Source organism: Oxyura jamaicensis, chromosome 7 (assembly GCF_011077185.1).
Source record: "Oxyura jamaicensis isolate SHBP4307 breed ruddy duck chromosome 7, BPBGC_Ojam_1.0, whole genome shotgun sequence".
NCBI classification, from domain to species: domain Eukaryota; kingdom Metazoa; phylum Chordata; class Aves; order Anseriformes; family Anatidae; genus Oxyura; species Oxyura jamaicensis.
Genome location: NC_048899.1, coordinates 32,883,895 through 32,903,065, shown reverse-complemented (window position 1 = coordinate 32,903,065; position 19,171 = coordinate 32,883,895). Strand labels below are relative to the sequence as shown.

The following is a 19,171-nucleotide window of genomic DNA, read 5'->3' as shown; positions in this document are numbered from 1 at the left end:
AGTCAAGAGATAAATGAAAAACTGTCTAGAAAGCAATCAGATGCTTACTAAAGAAGGAAAGATTCTCCAGGCTTGCTCAAGAAGAGCAAAGATATGCCATGCAGGGACAGCCCCTTCACAACCATTTTCCTGACAAAAGAATACTCGCTGTGATGGTTGCACTGAAACCCTAAACACAAGTGATAGAGGAAGTTAGTATTTATTTATGCTTTTTAAACACAAGAAATTGCACAATGCAGTAAGCGGCCAAAGTGCATCACAAAGTGCCCTCAGACTGGTATCTGACCCACATACCAGAATCTCCAAACCTTGACATTTTCAGGACCAAAAAGGAGGGATGCAAATTTCTGGAGGAGGAGGCATACGGTTTACACACTGACACGTTAACTAAAGAGAATCTTCAATTTTAGCAAGAATGAATGAAGAAAATGAGTTCTTTGAAGACGCAGAGTGGGATACACAGCAACCTTCTGGACCAAAAGACTAGTTAAGAGAAAGCTTGATAAAGGAAAAAGCTTTTTTAAAAAATACATTGGAATGAGCTACGTTAAGTAGACCACTTACCCTAATTCCAAAGTGAAGTTTATCTATAAACCCAAAGAAAATAGCCCACCTTTTCTCAGTTACATGAGGGAGAGAGACACTTCAGTACCTAACATTTGGCATAGCCACGTGAACATAACAACGGTTCCAAAGGAAGCCATCTTTTCATCACACCAAGTTTCATCCGTTTAACTGATCTTGAATTTGTCTCTTCTGAACTTCAAATAAATCTCTAGACATTTGATTGAACAGAAATATCCCAATCTCCACTGTTAGAGAGATTACATTACTCCAGACTGGTCATGAATGCCTCATTTGTGTTTGCACCCCATAACCTCACTACAAACCCCTGTCCCTCCAAGGAAGCACAAATTGTCAAGTGTGGCAGTTTCATCACTTTGCACCGTAAGCACAGTTTAGAATTAAATGAACTTGCAATAAACATATTTCTCTGCAGTTTGTATTTCGTTCCAAGAAGTGAAATGTATTCTCTTTGTTACTAGTACAAATGAAAATTTTACTGCTGTTTAGAAACTAGTCACCAATTAGCTCTGGTTACCAATTAGCTATGGTAACGACAAAGTGATGCACAGATCTAAATACAGCAGGCCGTAAGCCACAGCCCTAAATTTAAACAACCCCAAAACACTGACTACACACATCTACTCTTAAATGCAATCATATTTCAAATGTCTTCCAGACAACAGATTCTAGATAAGCGTTGTCTGTCTGGTGGGCACACCTGTAGGGCTGATTGTTGATAAAGACTGACTTACTGTTAACAAAAAGCCTAGAGTACTGGATACAAACAGTTAAAAACAAGCTAAAAAAATACTTTCAGCATTTCCAGAATTCCAGACTAAAAATCTCTTTACGAGCACTTAAAACAACCTACTGGATAAATATCAAATAGATTTCTGGGTGTAAGTAAACATTTGTTGTTGTTTACAGGGCATATTTAATTATTTACAATTTCTATAAAAGTAACAGTCACATGACCAGACTTTTAAAAGAGGGGAAAAAACACCACAATTCTGTCAAATGGTGAGGAAGAATCATTAGAACGCAAATTCCAGTAGAGGATGATCCTGAAGTTACTGAGGCTGTTATCCATTACATTAGTTCTGATCCTGAAGTTTGTGCTTAGAGAAGAAAAAAAAGCACCCAAAACCACCTTTTTAAAAAAAATAAAATAAAAATAAATATCTATAAAAGCCACACTGGCATGTATTTAGAAGGCCGTCCTTTTCTCTTTCTGAAACCTGGATAATTGTGCTGTACAAAAAGGGGAAAAGACAAACCTACCCATTGAAGCTCTAGCCTGTTTCCATAACCTGGAAAAAAAACACCCAGGTTACATTCAACCACAGACAGACTTTTGAGATCTAGAGAAAACATTGGTGATTAATAAATTAAATCAAATATAGCTTCTGCAGTTTAAGCAAACTAAAAAATGTCTCATGCTAAACAAAGGAGAGAATATATCACAGAATCGGTTGCAGACTAAAGATCAGTTACTTGGTTCTGTCAGGTACAAGTTTTATCACTGTAACCTGTCCTTCCACCCCCAGCTGTTCCTATTACTGAACATTCTCATCCTGTTATTTCTAAAAAAGGCTATAAGCCCTTTTGAGACCTTCACATATTCTCCACAAACCATCTAACCTATTGCATTGGTGATAAAAAAAAAAAAAGGTTAACAAAAAATTGTTTGTAAATTTAGGCTAAAGATGATAAATTGGTGAAAGCCTAATGAACATGCTATGTCTAGTTGTACATTCATATCTTGATATAAACTACAGTTAAGGAGAAAGTTAAAATTCAGGCTTGTTTAGATATTGTGCTTCTAGATATTCTCATCCAAATGCTCAGGCATTAGCTAAGCAAAAGTTAAGCTACTTCTCACTTGCTGTTTGGGGTTTAAGGTCATTCTAAGTGCCAAAAGCAAAACCAATATGCTGTAATAGCCTCTCAGGCACATGGTGTTCATGTTATTTTTTGTAAGGAAAAAAACCAACAGCCTGTAACAAAAAGTAACATCTCTGATAAATTTCATCTGAGCTTCCCCATAAATGACTGGGTAAGTGAACTGACAGAGTGGCTCAAACATAGGAAGGTCCCAGATGATAAAGTAAGTTTAAAAACTTTTTAAGCATTAACTCTCAGAAAAACAAAACCACCAGTGTTGTCACTCTGGATATAGTATTCCATTTTACTCCCAACATTTTTTTCAAAACCTGGTATCCATAAGGTACATGAGGCCATGCTGTTCAAAAACAACGAGCCATTCACATCGGGCTAGATGGTGGTGGGGAAATACTGAGGGGAAGAGCGAGTGTGGGGAGAGAAATCAACATTTTTTGGTAAAAGCATTGCCAAGCTACCAATAATACTAAGCTTTTGTCTATTCCAGCAAAAAGATACACTGACCAGCAGGTTTGTGAAGGCAGAAAAAATGAGAACAGGGACCCGCAGGAAGCTGTTTTTGCTAAACCAGTGTTATTTTCTGCAAAGGGACAGCTGAAATAGAAGTTCCCAAATAACATCCACTCCCAAGACAACAAAAAACCAAGCAATAAACCTGTCATATTTGTAAAAGCTCCTGTTTGGGAAGCTGACTTCAAATTACTGGGTTATCACCCCAGAGTATCCCAAACAACTACGAGCAGGAGCAGGCCTTCAGCTGCCAGGTGCTGTAGGGCTGAACCAAGTGACAACACAACACAATCCTCGTTCCCAGTTGTGAACGAGGATCTGAACCACATACAGAAGCGGGCTGGGGAATAGACTGGGGCTTTTCTCTTGTTCTGTGACAGGGGAGAGCATTTGGGAAGCTGGATATTTTTGATATTGTTTTTCAATTTCTTCTCCCTTCAAAAAAGAAAAAGGTCCAGATTATCAGCTCTACCCCTTTATTTTGTTCCAGGGGTAAATGGTGTTGGTTCACCTTGTGAGAGAAACATGATAAACTTGTAACAGCAAGAGCTCAAGTTGAGAGAGACTTCTGTTAGCTGCAGCATTAACACTTCCTTGGACTGTGTTAACATCCTCCCCCCTCCATAAATCTGTCTAATGTTAACTTCCTGAGCACAAGGAAAGGTCTTTTTAAATCCCAAAGCACTCAAAGCTAAAGAAGCTCTGACTTCCCATGGAAAAAGCAACAGGGAGAGGGGAAATGGAGTGAAGAGAGAGCAGAGAGGAGAGGGAAGAGCCCTGAGAAGAACAACCGGAGTCAACAGGGGATTTTTTCACTTTCTCACATACCTCTATAGTAAAGCATCTCTACTCAAACGACATAATAGAAGGACATTATCAGCCACTAAAGGGACTTTTAAGGTAAATCAGCGTATTTAATATCTATCAATAGTTAAAAAAGGAGAACAATCTTCAATTAACGCCACGTAAGAGGAGATGATTATTTTTTAAACAACGAGGGCTGGGACCTGGAGTATCCACTTGAGATGCATCCTGCAATATTACAGAGCAGATAGTGTGGGCTGTGCTAGATAAACAAAAGCTTTTTCAGAAATGCAATCCTAATTTTCAGAATGTTGCTAAGGCAACAGCAGACTGTAACGAGAAATCCCGAATAATGAGCAGGTTGCAATATACGAAGATCTTAGGCTCCCGACTGAATTATTCATACGCGCTCCTGAATAGTGAGATTTATAAAAGCAATAGCCTTATTCCATCACTACAAATGGAAATACTATATATCCTGTCTAGAATATTTATTCGAGTTCCAAATACACTTCTTTTTATTGCTGAACATGATATGTAAGGCAAGATCACTAGGCTGAACAAAAGAGGCTCGTGGCTCCAGCATGAAGAGACACTAGCAGTAATTTTGCATAAAATCCTGAGTTAGCTGATGAATGATCTAGAAGAATGGCTTCCTAAACCCAGTGTTCAGTCTCAGATTATCCTTGTACTGATTCAACAGTAATTCCAGAAGGACAGGACAAACTAAGCAATTAGGATCTAAGGCCCAGATTTGAGAAGAACTGGCTGTACTTTATCCATCGTGCACGCACACAGCATTTTGTTTGCGGAAAAATTCCTGCTGTGGCAGGGGAAGCCTTATGCAGAGCCTAGATAGCCTACTATTGATCTCCAAAAGCAATGGCAGCTAGACTCAGCAAGATTTTGTTGCTTTAAAACCTTTATTCAACTCTGGTAACAACACGCTACTAGAATTTCAGCACAAATTTACATTCCTTCCTTTGGTTTGCCAGCAAAGTCTCTGATTAACTGGCTAGCAATGAGCTGAGCACCTGCCCACGGCCAGCCACAACCACACTTTTGCTCAATATACCCAAAGGTACCTATTTTAACTTTTTCTAGGACTAAGATGATGCTCCCTGCAAGTTCACCATATGGAGACAGGCAAGAAAATCTGCTCTGCCTGCCTTTTTTTTTTTTGGTCACAGATCTCTGATCTCCATTTTAAACACCGATAAAATAGTAAAAGTTGTGGTTATTTTAAGCAATATTCCCAATTTCTGGAGATTAACACAGTTTATGCATTGAGATATAAATTCATGTGCTACAAAATGACTGTACTTTAACGTTTGTAACTACAAACTACAAAGCTGTTTTACAAACCTGACAATCAAAATATATTGCAAAAACACAGTTCAAGGTAGATAAAATTATTTGATAACATTCTGATGAATTGAGAACTCCATTCTTCGTGAAGCATCTGTTTACTAAATGCAATTGTTTCAGTTCAGCAGATTTTCAATTAACGTGCATTAATTGCAGGTCAAGCCCTAGAACTGACCCCCCATAAAATTACCGTACTACATGTGACAGCCCCACAGACCTGAGTACTCCACAGACAGATAGAAATAGTTTTTAAACAGAATTACATTCAGTGAAATCTCCAAGCAAGGAGTTTACATCTGGTCAAGTCTCACCAACAATGTTTCCATGCCAGCAAAGCTTCTTGAACTGAGCTATAGCTAAATCCATCCTTCTTCTGCAGAAACCAAAACTCAGGAAGTACGTCCAGTGGAGATAATTTAATTTTCTGTGAGTTAAACTATCTGATGCTTACAGTTAGTCCTCCTGAATTGTTTGTAAGAGATCTACTGGCCTCTGCTGAAGCTTCAGTCTAAATGGGTTACGATCCAGTGTCCAGCAGCACCCTGCACTGCAGTTTAATCTTGGGAATTTCTTTGTTCAAATTTCTCATCACAGGGAGAGCAGAAAACAACTGCCTCACTAATACAACGGCCTGATCCAACAGCTGCTTAAGCATGATTTTCTATTGCTAAACTGAAAATCCTGGTGACAGAGAAAAGTAGAGTAAAATCAGCATCCTGCTGCTTCTTAATGAACACTTTTGAAAGCATATCATCAGAAGAGCAGCCTAATTGCTCAGGCCCAAGCACAGGGAGATGGAAAGCCAATTCCTCCTTTCCCCAACTAAGAACAAACGCAGACAGATCGTCTCTTTCTGCCATCTTGTTACTCTTACCTTTGAAAGGGATCTCATTTTCTTAATAAGTAGAGAGTTCGTTCAAGAAAGTGTTGCTAACTTTTGTACTAAGTATTTTTTTTTTTTTTTGATGGCATATCCTCCTCTTTCATGGTATAATCAGTGAAACAAAATGTTTCATGTTAAAGAAATTTAATGGGATCAAACGTTGCATAAGCATCTCTTTAGAAGGAATGGAATAAGCAAGAGCAAACACAATGAGGGTTTCAAAAGAAAATTCCAACATGCTCCGAAAGTGTGAATATAGGACAAAGGCTGCCAACAAATCTACACTCAGAAGCATCTCAAATTCTTACTGTTTAATGTTTAGACGAGAAACTAATACAGTGTATAAGAATTTAGTGAATTTATTTGAAAAATGTCTGGAAAACTAGTTTAAAGACAATCAAAAATGCATGAGCATTTCAAAAATACCTCAAAGATCAGATGACCAAGTAAACTTGACAGGGAAAAAAACACTCACCTCAGAACCCAAATACCAAACACCCCTTCCCCTAGCTAAACACCTGCATACACACATTAACTGGGGGCAGAAAGGTTGTCAAAGCTTAAAGCAACAGGAAAGAAAATTTGCTGGAAAGTCAATGTGCTGGAAAGCCAATTTTCATATTTTTAGGGTGTTTATACATTGCCTAACATTGAGGAAAGGGGAGCAGACCAGGAGGTTGCTGCTATAAGATACCCTCTGTGACACCAAAGGTGGGATGAGGAAAGGAGGGGCTTTAAACAGACAGCAACTTCACCACTGCTTCATCAATGAATACATCAATCTTAGCCATCTTTTCAGAATATTCAAGCAAATAAATATTATTACAAATTAATAGAGAAGCTATCAAGAAGTATTATAAGCCCTCATTTCTCTGACCAAAAGGCTTCACCTTTACAGGCAGTTCAGGGCAGGGACTTGGTTACAGCCCCAGGCTGGAGCAATCCAGGGATTGAGGATAATCAGCCTGGCCTTGAGGCATTGTTTCTTTATATACATATACCAGTTAGAATAATATATATGAGAAATCTTGATTAATTTTACGTGCCTTTTTTTTTTTTTAAAAAAAAGTTGCATATGTAGCTTACTTGAGTATTCTTCTTTAAGACACCTATGCAACTATCCTCATTACTGATTCCCCAGGGCAAAGGGAGAAGGGGCAGAGAAGGCAGGGAGCCCTTTAAAGGGAAGAACTGCAAATTTAGCTGCATGAATAAATGCAGAGGAAGAGAAAAATTTAAGAGAGAACAAACAAATAAACAACACACTGACCAGCAAAAAACAACTCTTCAAAGCCAGAAACATAAGTTACCAGCCTGAGTCACAACTTGCTTACAAAAGGTTCATTATCCATATAAATAGGAGAACAAGAGCAGAACAGGAGAAAACCACTACAGCACATCTGAAATTGATGTTGAAAGACTACATTCAAAGTAAAAACAAGATTCATAATCTAAGTGCTGAAGACAGCATACCCAATGACTACAGAAAATTAGAACGGTCTCTCTTCTGAGATCAGAAGTCCCAAAGCAAATTTTTTGCAGCAGTACAAAATACATGACAGTATCATTTGATGTTAGAATGACAAGCAGAGAACTAAACATAAGGAAAAAAATAACTGTATACCTGGCTTTTTGATGAATTTTAAAGGGAAGTATGAATCAAAGTCAGCAAGATCAGTGGAAACGGAGTTTAGAAAAGAACATGTGCAACACAGATTGTGCCAAATAGCTCAATTTGATAACGGAATATTTCTTATGAAAAATAATGTAGGCATAATCCATTTGAATTATATGCAGTATAAAGAAAACAGGTAGCTATTTAGCTAAATACAGGGAACAGATAAAGCAGAGACAATGCAGATTAATACAAATAATCTTAGGTAATCAGAAGGCTCACTAACAAAAGATGTTATACCAACCAGTAGACTAAAAGAGGGGGAAAACTGGCAAGGGGGTTAGCAGTGTGGTTTCATGAGACTGAAACCAGCTTTGTTTCATTTCAGGCCTAATGCATGAGCTGAAATGCCAACATCTCTGGATCACAAACATGGGAAATGCCACCAGCAGAGGCAAAAACACGATCCTGAAGACACTGATAACAGTATGGACTTACTGCTTCCTTTAATGAGAGAAGTTCTCAAACCCCGAGGTCATCTGCGAGAAAAAGATGGAAGATAACCAGCTAACCAGTCATTAAATGAGTAGTGATTCTGTGAGTACAGGAACAGCTACACAAGGCAACGTAGCCATGAAAAAGGCCAATGCCGTAAGATGCACCAGTTGGGGTATACTCAGAAAAGCTAAAGGAGCAGAAACATTCTAAGCAAGCCCTGGTGAGACCTTATACAGAAAGATGTTATTTGCACTGGTAAAAGTGATTTTTAGAATGCAGTGGTGCTTTTCATATCAAAGAAGAGACTGAAAAAGATCCTTTAGTTTGCCAAAGCCCAGATGGAAGAGCAATTAGCCTATGAGGCGGTATGTGTGGCTGCAGGCGACAACAGGTTGGCAGAAGAGCTGCTAAAGCTAAAGCAAAATGTCACCAAACAACCACATGCCTATGAATGTGCCACAGCCATCCACATTGGAGGCCAGAAGACATTACCAAATGAGATTTTATACGTTTTCCATCAGGAAAGCAGACAGCTGGCAATCCAGTTAACGCTAAAGTTTGAGACAGTTATGAATGGATTATTTTCTACAACAACACGGAGCAGGACAGCGACCCACGGAGTCCTCCCTTTCAGTTTTCAGACACACTCACACAGCACAGAGTACATTAAGTTTCACACCTGCCCACAAACATCCCATTATTTCTCTGATAATTAGTACTATTTAACACCCAAGCACGGGAATAGCCTAGATTCAGTGGGAACCATCGGAAAGTTGTTTATTTGTCCAACTTTACCTTCAGTTAGCCTGGTAAGAAGTCTTTTTAGGGTCAGCAAGATTTTTCTCTCCTTCAAATTAAGAGAAACTGGAGAACATCTACTTCCTCGTGAAGGAATCCGAGTTACCTGAATACATTTTTTTGATTTTCTATTTCAAAAAATTTCAAAAAAAAAAAATTAATAATCAATTTTACGTCCTCTGACATTTTCTATGGAAGTTTATCTTTGAAGAGCAAACATTTGAGGGAATCCAGCCACCTTACAGCAGCCATGACTGTGCTCAACCTATGTATAGTACTTAACAGCCTGAATTCAAACTGAATTTCAAAGTTTTAGGATCTGTGCAGTCACCACCATGTACTTGCAGCACATGTAGCTGTGAGTAAAACACATCTAGAGAACATTCTGCAAACTTACTAACCTCAGGACACTTAGGTTACGAGCACTAATGAGGCCGAATGCCTGTTAACATCATGCTCGAGGACTTTACTACACCAAGAGCTCATCAGCTACAGATACAGCCATGGAGTGTGGACAGACAGGGCACATCTGCAGAAGACAGCGCTGCCTTTCCAAGAAGCATGGGAGACAAGGCATTTAGGACAGCACTGGGCAACTGGGCACTGGGCAGCTCACCCTGATCTTAACCAAGCATCACATTTTAGAACTTAGCACTGATCTAAAACATGCCTGAATTAACATACCATTTGAAATGATCTTTTCATGGTTCCCCATCCCCAATTATTGCTTAACTTAGAAATGGGTTAAATTGTTGCCTGCTTAAAATTGGTCTATATTTCACTTTATGTTGGAAGGCAGGACAAGAGAGATACCGAGACATTTCCATTTCTTGATCTTCATGGAACACATTAATTTTAAGCCTTCACACCACTACGGACCAAGGAAGGTAGAAGCACAAATCCATTCTGAAATTGTCCAACATTTTAACAGAAAAGGCCGGGGGGAAAAAAGAAAGCCAGTTGTACTCTGAGCTACGACAGCATTCATTACTGTTTTGATATACAAGTCTTACTCAAGGCTACTGCTCTTTGTGCTTTGCAAATTAAACTCTACAGTAATAGATTAGGTTGAAACTACTGGGATGTCATCACAACTAAATGAACAACCTACCACTGGCGCATCGCACATTGCAATAACTGGATTATCCCAGTACTATCATTTATTCTGTTCATAGTACTGCTTAAGAATTTAGTCTAAAAGAACCCTTCAGAGCTCAGAAATCTTAATCAATACATGGTCTTATTTATGACGCCAGAGAAAGACTCTGGTGTATTTAAATCATTACTAGCTAAGCTCAGTCTGGACTCAGCTGCTTCTTTAAGTAACAAGAAAGACCATGTAAATACAAATGTTCTGCTCTGGTTGCCGTTATCTGAAGAGACGGAAAACAGGACCCGTGTAGTCTTACTACCCAAAGCATTCGGGTCAGATTCCTGGTATTTTTATAAAGTAACACCAAAGTTTAGGTGCTCAAAGATTTATATCCATTTCACATCCGTGAGTATAGCCAGAAGGCATTAGCATTCCTACGGCTGCCTCCATGAAGTCACTGAATAGCTTTGCACGTCCTCTTCCTCATCCCAACCCACACCACAAGGATGACACCTCAGACCAATAACAGTACTGGCTTCTGGTACAGCTTTACACCCTTGAAAGAGAAGTTTATATTTCCATGAAAATAATGTAACGTGCAATGAAACACATGCTTAGAATCCTTTTCAGGCATTATTTGCAATGGAAATACAGTAAAGATTATTTTGATGTGCTTAAAAAGCCACACAATACCTAACTAGAAGACTAATCCCTTGTACTCTTCGGTGCAAGTAAAAAAATAAATCGAAGTCTCATTACTGCCACCTCTAACAACAGAACTACTATCAGCAGATGCTACTGGTATCTAATTAGCCATTTTACCAGTTTCTTTCACTGAATGCAACAGTCTTTAGCACTAAAAAAACTAGTCAGCTTTCCTTGGTCAGAAGGCAAGTCCTTAGGCAAAATGCTTGGGAATAGTCTGGCTTCCCAGGGGTAAAACAGATAAGGATGCATCAACTGTAAAACACAGCCAAGCTCTGTTTTGAGTCCGGGTATTACCGTCCCAGGTAGCTGCAATAAGCAAACAAGTTAGTTTTAAGGGAAGGTAGAAATTAGTAAGGATTTAGTTCGTGCTTTAAAGTTATGGAGAAGATTCAGTAGATGATGAAAGAAAATAATATAATCCGTGCAGCAAGTTTTACTCTTTAAACACCTACAGAGTACATCAAACCTGAAGTCTCTCTTCATCCAAGTGACAGAGGGATTTACAGTGCTTTAAAGAAAACCTACGGCTTTTGACCGTACCTTCTGTAGAAATGCTCCACATCGCTCCTTGAGGACACAGGCAAGAAATCCCTATTAACTGATTTGCTGATTTCTCTACTGCATAAATCTGAGTGCAAAAACTGGATATTTGATTGAAGCCTAAATTATAAGGGTCAATAATTTTTCAAAGCCTCTCAGAACTCCTACTATATCACCACAATAATGTACCAAATTCTTCTGAGCTCTCTTAGAATATGAAAACAAATGGAAGTTTGTGTGGATCCAGCATGCTGGTCTTTGATGCAACTGCTCCCAGTTACTCACCACCAGCAGCAGGAGGCTTTCATGCCCAAAGCTCTGCCACCAAAAAGGACTCTGGGAACACTCCTCAATCTGCCGTTGGCAAAAGCACTCGAGTTAGCTCAAACTTCCCTCACCAGCTGCACACCAACAGCCTAGATTCAGACTTCTAGATTCAGCTGCACCAGAGAAAGAAGTCACTGATCTCACTTCAAGTCACCATTTCTTCCATCTGCCAGCTAAACTGTTCCTGTGAGCTTCCCTAGACATGTTTCAATTAGATAGGAAAAAAACAGACCTACATCCTACACAGTCTGAAGTGAAATGTTCAGAAACTGCTCCCAATAACAGCTCAACTAACAGATCAGAGCGGGTGACAGAGGGTGTCAACGAAAAGCTAAGGACATGTCAATATGACAGCCTCTTCCATATAGGCAGATATTTGCAAGGAACAAATCTGTTTATATCCTGCTCTACTGTAATAGGAAGTAAAAAGGGTTAGATTTCTGTTACTGTGAAGTCAAAAACTATTAGACTTCACTTAGCAGAAAAAACACTTCTTCAAAACAAGTGTGGTAGTTTACCTGATCATACAAAAAAAAAAAATTCAGAAAAATCTGCAATTCAGCACTGGATTTTTGCTAAGAATGGTAAGCTGGGCCAAATCCAACTATGACAGCTTCCACATTGGTGCTTTTTAGAGATCATTTTTTTCCTCTGCTAATACATATTATCTGAACCTATAGTTTCAAAATGAAGGAACAATTATGCTACGCTATTTAGCCATTGCTTTAATGACAGTTAAGATATTTGTCCTGACAAGCTCCAGTCACCAGCCTATCCTATACACAACTGGACAAAGACCTTTCTTTCACAGGTGGCAGCACCAACCAACTTGCTAGCAAATAAAACTGGCGGGGGACAGAGGAGAGAGCTGAGTGTGTTAAAGGACAAAGTTTCATTTTGTACACAAATATTTTAATTATAGATTAAAAAATATTAAAAATTGGTGTTAGGAAAAGGATAAAAACACAAAACCTCAGCAGCAGGTAAACAAAGATGAACAATACAGATGTTTATGCAGAAGGCAATAGCTGCAGAGAAAAAATGCCCTATTGTCTTCCTGAGATCAGCGATGAAGAATGGAAAAGAAGCCTTTGAATGAGCCTCCACAGCCATGCTCCTCAAACCTACAGTTTGCTTCATCAGTCTGGACACAAGAGTACAACAATCCAATATAATATGCTTGGAAACTTAGATTTTCTGTATTGGAAAGCAGCTCATACCACAACGTGATGCGCTCTCATAATACCTGCATTAAGCTGGTGGAGATCAACTTCTGCACAAGAATGGCAGTGGAAGCTCTCCTGTAATTAAAGCTGCTGCACTTCCATAAATCTGGTTTCAGACATTATTTCTTCAGAATGACTCCCTCAAAAAGTTTTGAAATCATATTAAGATTATAGGTAGGCTGAAAGTGAGATTTTCCCAATATTAAATCCGAATCTGTTGCTGCTTTATGACCTCCTAAAAATAGAGCTCTCAGAAAATCTCCTAACATTGCTACACAGTGCATCAATCCACCACCTGAAAGAAAAGGCAGCAAAGGGTTTCACAAAACATACTTTGATGGGCTTGCATATATATGCTACCTGTCATCCAGAACAGGCATCACATTAAGGCATTTGCAGATTCTTCTTCCCTAAAAAAATAAAAATAGTGTGAATGACCTTATTATGCAGGTCCTGCGGAGCCAAACAACTCGTCTTCCCATTATTAAGAGGCTCAATTTGGAACGCATCGTTTAACAAAAGGCCCTGGGTCATTCCTATCTAACCACTACGATGTGGAATGTACGTGGGAAAACTGCTACTGAAAGCTTCACCGGGCTCCCAAACCCAAACATCTCCGCAGCACTCCCAGCCAAACAGTGCCAGGGTCACGGAATACTCACTACTTCTGTGAAAGCTCCTTAGACATCACACCCAACAATTACACTATTTTGCATTTACTAGCTATTGCTTAGCTCCAAACGATAAGAAGAATTAGAACTTACTGGAAAATTCCAGAATCCATGCACTTTCCAGTGATTTGGTTTTTAATGCATTAAATCCGTGCACTTTACAGCCAGTTTGTTTACAGGCTAAAATAAATCAGCATATCCAAAGGTGCTAATATTTTTGCTAGCAAGGTTACAGCACAGAGGTACGTAGCTCACCAAAACTGAGTGATGCTGTCAATATGTTCAAAGGTTTTTAAAAATATGCTGCACTGCAGCCCAAGTTTATATTGCTTGATGAGCACTACCTGACTACTCATCCCTTAGGGACACCCCGTAAATCCCACATACCCCTAAGGGACAAAAAAAATGCAACTGTATCAATTACTTTTAAAAGCCTAAAATACAGAGCCTTGAAAGTTGACACGTATTATCTTATTTAAGGGGATGTGGCACTACAATTCTTCATCAAACTCACCCAGGAGAAGTAAGTGTTGGAAAGCGGTGATACAAGGACATATGAACTTAAGTTAACCCGTGCTATTGGCCAAACTGATGGCACCTTTCAACCCAATTAAACACCAAACACACAAAATATTTATGTTTTCTATCAAGGGCTATACCTAACGCACTTCACCTACAATGTCCAGTTCGTTTGAAGTGGTTACAAACAGATTTTGAGCAAGTAGTATAAAGACTTATATAAGGCATCTATATTGAAATATAAGCAATGAAGGCTTAATACAACTTGACAGAAGGAAGAAAAAAGCATACAACAATGAATTATGTTTCAGACAAGAAATATGAATAATTCCTGTCGTGTGTGCACATGCACAGGAATAAAGAAGGAAAAAAATCACAGAACGACATCAACAGATTCAAGTAATTCACTTCTCCCAAAGCTGGAGAACCATTAAGAAACCCAACCCGGCACACTGCACACCGCTCAGAATTACTGACATTTAGCCATACCCGTTTTTGTTCAGGAGAAAAGCTGCAGTTGATCTTTATGGCAATTTACAGCTTTGTAAAATAAAAAGTAGCAGGGAGAAACGCAGTTGCAAGTGCTACATTCTTACTACATTCTTGAGCTTCCACTGTTTAGGACACAACAAGCCTTTATATTATCTTTATCATTGGAGCCTTTTTTTTTTTTTTTTAATTACAGAGTACAAACCAGGAATTGCAGATTTCCTACACAATACTCAAACCCTGAAGACCACTGTATTTATTGTTTAAAAAAATGATAATAGGCTTTCTTTTAAATCAGCCTTGAGGCAATAACATCACTTGTAACAAAAGCAAGGCTGTCAAAGAAAACACATTTCCAGTGCTGTTTAATTCTCCTGAGTGGCAAATTGTTTGAATTACACCTTCTGAAAAATAATTTAATTTCACTATTTTATTTTTGTTGTTTCCAATTCAACAGTAAAGATGCATTTCTAACCCAACATTTACAAAAAATACCGCACTGTAAGATTGCTGTTATCATCGTGCCTTCTGCTTAGCATTCAGGCAAGAAACAAGCGTGACATGCAGTGCAGTGCAGAAGTCAAGGCGGAGAGCAATCCCGTTGCAGATTGCTAGCTAATGCCTCACGGCAAAAAAAGGTTAATCCCAAACACTCTGTATAAAGTAAATAAAAAAGAACAGAACCCCATATTCCTTGGATGCATTAGAGTCAGATCTCTGTCATTTCAGGCTGTTGGAAGAAAGGCACGGTTATTAAAAGCCAACAGCCACCCAAAAAGCCAACGTGCTCCTGCAGACCGCACTGCCCGAGCAGGCGCCCCGAGGGCAGCACCCGTGCCTCCTCCGGCATTAACTCCCCACCACCTCCCTCCTCCGGCTCTCGGCATGGGCCACGAGGCGAGCGGCACCCGAGAGCGGCACCCGAGAGCGCCTCAGGAACCCCTCAGGAACCCCTCAGAACGCCTCTCACCGCAGCCTCAGCCGCGGGCACGAGCCGCCTCAATTCACCTCAGCCTCAGCGCCGCGCTCCCCTCATGTTCTCCTCTCCTTCCCGTACGAAGCGAAATCACTCTCCGGCGCTGCAACCCCAAATTAAAACGTTACTCAGAGCGGGCTGAGGCTCCCTGCCTCCCCTCGGCACCCCCCGTGCACAAGGGGCACCCCCGAGGCCGCCCCCCGCGCCCGCCCGGGGGCGCCCCCCGGCCGTGAGGCGACGGGCAGGGGCGCGCAGCCCGCCCCAACGGCCGCGCCCCTCCCCCGCCCGCCCCAACGGCCGCGCTCCCCCCCCCCCCCCCAACGGAATGGGGGGGGGTCCGGTCGGCCCCCCCCTCCCCGCCCCCCCCGGCTCTTTTCCCTTCTCCTCAGAGCAGCGCGCGCGCGCGGCCCGGCCGCGACCACTCGGCCCGCGGGGGTGCCCTCTCCCTCCCCCGGGGAGACCCCTTCCCTCGGCGGGCCGCTTACCGCGGCGGGTGCCCTCCCTCAGCGGGGCGCTCCCCGCGGCGGCAGCGGGCTCACGCACGAGGGGCGCTTAACGCCATCGCCAGCCCCGCCAGCCGCCCTGGTTCCTCCTGCTGCCGCGGCGGGGAGAAAGGCCCGCCCCCCCCGCCTGAGCGCCGCCCAATAGCCGCGCCGGACGGCTCTGAGTTACGGGCCTGCTGGCCAATCAGGGGCGCGGCGCCCGCCTCCCGAGCCGCCGGACAGCGGCGCTCCTCAGCGCTGAGGCGGGCGCGAGCTCTCCCAGAGGCCGACGGCCAATCAGCGGGCGCTGCCGCCTTGACGGACAGCCGCGACCACCACTAGGAACCTCGCTCAGGCGCGGAGACCGGCAGCGCAGCGCCCCCCCACCCTCCTTCCCTCACCCCGGGCGGCGATAGCCCCTCCCCGTTCCCGCAGCCTTCCGCGAGCCGCAGCGGGCCCGCAAAGGCATGCTGGGAAATGTAGTCCCTCACCCCTCCCCTCCCGCCCGCCTATTGCGGAGCGTGCGCGCGCTCCCCACTCGCGTCACCTCCGGCCGGCGGCGTTTTGAGCGGGGAGCCCGCGAAGGGCGCGAGGAGCCTGTGAGTGGGGGGGGGGGGGGGGCGGGGGCGCTGTGGTGGGGCCCGATCGTGAGCGGGGGCTGAGTCCCCTCAGGGGTCCCGCCCTGCTCTCGGGCCGGGGTTGGCTCGTAGCGCCCCTAAAGTGCCTTATTCAGGCGGTTTGGGGCGGTTTGTGTGGTGTTTCCTGACGGGCAGCCCGAGCAGATGAGCCGCCCCCCCCCCCCCCCCCCCGTGAGGCGAAGCTGCCCCCTGTGAGGTGAACCTGCCCTCTGTTAACAAACGAAGGGTTGTCTCTGAGGAACTGCCCCACGCAGGCTCCAGGAGATTCCTGGCGTCCATCGAGGACAACCTCCTCGCCCAGGTGTTAGACAAACCTCCCAGAGGTTTGGCCTTGTTTGTCACCAGTCTGCGGAGCTCATTAAAGAGGTGAAGATGGGAGGCAGCCTGGGTCGCTGGCAACTCCTTGAGGATGTTTTCCCAGAGAGCAAGAGCTCTCTCTTCCCATATGTGATAAATCAAGCAGGGGAGGTAGGAATAGGTTGGGTAAGTCGTTGGATAAGAGTCTGCTGGTCAAACTGAGGCAAAAGAAGGAAATGCACAGATGGTGGAAACAGGGCCGTGTGCCTTGGGAAAAGTACAGAAACACTTTCTGGATGTGCAGGGATGGGATGAGGAAAGCCCTCATAAGAATGACAAGAAGGGGTTCTACAGATACGTTGGCTGCAAAAAAAAAAAAAACGTCTAGGAGTCTAGGGAGAGTGTAGTGCCTTTGACAAATGAAGACAAAGAACTGGCAATGACAGATAAGAATTTGGAGGTACTTAACTTCTTTGCCTTCATCTTCACTGGCAGTCAGGCTTTCCACATCTCTGGAGTCCTCTAGGCAGGGGTTGAGGGAGCAGAGTCCTTCCCACTGTAAGTAAAAAGCAAGTTCAGGACCTCGTGACACAACAACTGCAAGTCTATGGGCCCTGATGACATGCATTCCAAGGTCCCAAAGGAATCAACAAGCACAAGTGCAAGGTGCTGCACCTAGGTCGGGGCAATCCCAGGCGTGAATACAGACTGGGAGAAGAGTTCATTGAGAGCATCCCTGTGGAAAGAGACTTGGCGGTTCTGATGGACGAAAGGCTCGACATGAGCCAGCAGTGTGTGTTTGCAGCCCAGAAGGCCAACTGCAGCCTGGGCTGCATCAACAGAGGAGTGGCCAGCAGGGCAGGGAGGTGATTGTCGCCCTCTGCTACGCCCTTGTGAGGACCCACCTGGAGTGCTGTGTCCAAGTCTGGAGCCCCCAGCACAAGAAAGATGTGGGGCTGTTAGAGCGAGTCCAGAGGAGGGCCGCAAAGATGATCAGAGAGCTGGAGCACCTCTGCTATGAAGAAAGGCTGAGAGAGTTGGGCTTGTTCAGCCTGGAGAAGAGAAGACTCCAGGGAGACCTCATTGTGGCCTTTCAATACTTAAAGGGGTCTTATAAGAAGGATGGAGAAGAACTCTGTACTCATGTAGGTAATGATAGGACAAGGGGGACTGGTCTTAAACTAAAAGAGGATAGATTTAAACTAGATGTTAAGAAGAAATTCTTCACTCAGAGGGTGGTGAGGCCCTGGAACAGGTTGCCCAGAGAAGCTGTGGATGTCCCATCCCTGGAGATGTTCAAGGCCAGGCTGGATGTGGCCGTGGCCAACCTGATCTAGTGGGTGGCATCCCTGCCTATGGCAGTGGGGTTTGGTACTAGGTCATCTTTAAGGTCCCTTCTAACCTGAGTCATTCTAAGGTAGTAGTCAGCTATCACAAAACTTCAGTGTTCTTGAAGTTCTCATCAGTCACTCAGCCTTCTGATAAAGAAACCAACACCTGCTGCTATCTCGACTGGGGTCTTAGATGCTCACCCTTCCAGCAGTCCAGAGCAAAACAGCAGCAGCAGTGACAGAATTCCAGATTTTTGTGTGTGCTCTCCTTTTCTTTTATTAGTATTTATGCTGCTCGTTTCCCTTAGTACTTACTTTTCCCAATAACTTATGAATTCACTAAACTCAGTAGATGCTGGAGCAGATTCCTTTGAAATATTGCCAATGTCACGTCTCTTACGTATGAAGAGACTGCTTGCTTCCATTTTAAAAATTACATTTAAAAATCATTACTGTATAAATATGCTAATAAAACTTATTGCATGGTTAATTTTGAAGTCAACTGCATCAACCAGTTTATATGTGCAGTCTTATAGATCCCCCTTCAAAAAAACCTTTAGTAGACTTGAAAGATAAGACTTGCCTTTAGAAAAGATATGTTGACCCCCCACATAGAGAAGGACTTATCCTGATGTTCGCAAATTCTGCATTTCATAATTTTTAATGATTTTATGCCCTGTAAATGAATCATGTTGCCATTCCATGGATCTGCATTATTACTGTTTTTAAAAAGTGTGATCACTTACCACTCCCTAGTCGTGAGATACTAAAGCCATTTTTGATGAATAGCCATTATTTTTAGTAATTCAGCCACTTCAACCTTGAGTTCCTTCAAAACACTCAAAGGAACGCTTGGATTTTCATTTAGTGTTTTTGTGGTTTTGATTTGTTAGTCATGAAGCTTCTGTAGCTGCTGTTTTCTCGATGAG

The 19,171-nt window shown here is 42.5% G+C and overlaps 2 protein-coding genes across 13 annotated transcripts in view; one reads left to right on the top strand and one right to left on the bottom strand.

Annotated features, from left to right (window-relative positions):
* The window catches only part of R3HDM1 (R3H domain containing 1), a 78,449-nt gene extending 62,313 nt beyond the window's left edge, over positions 1 to 16,136 (bottom strand). For 10 of the 12 annotated variants that reach the window (XM_035331963.1, XM_035331971.1, XM_035331966.1 and 7 more), the window contains exons 1-2: positions 15,980 to 16,136; positions 15,527 to 15,597 (exon numbers count right to left, since the gene is read on the bottom strand). The gene's annotated coding sequence lies outside the window, so the exon portion shown is untranslated. Of the gene's footprint in view, positions 1 to 11,574; positions 11,616 to 15,526; positions 15,598 to 15,979 lie in introns of those variants that run through there. The other 2 variants (XM_035331965.1, XM_035331964.1) reach the window with 2 other exon arrangements.
* A 300-nt stretch (positions 16,137 to 16,436) lies between these two features.
* The window catches only part of ZRANB3 (zinc finger RANBP2-type containing 3), a 47,805-nt gene continuing 45,070 nt past the window's right edge, over positions 16,437 to 19,171 (top strand). Inside the window, exon 1 of the mRNA XM_035331876.1 lies at positions 16,437 to 16,575. The gene's annotated coding sequence lies outside the window, so the exon portion shown is untranslated. The remainder of the gene's footprint in view (positions 16,576 to 19,171) is intronic.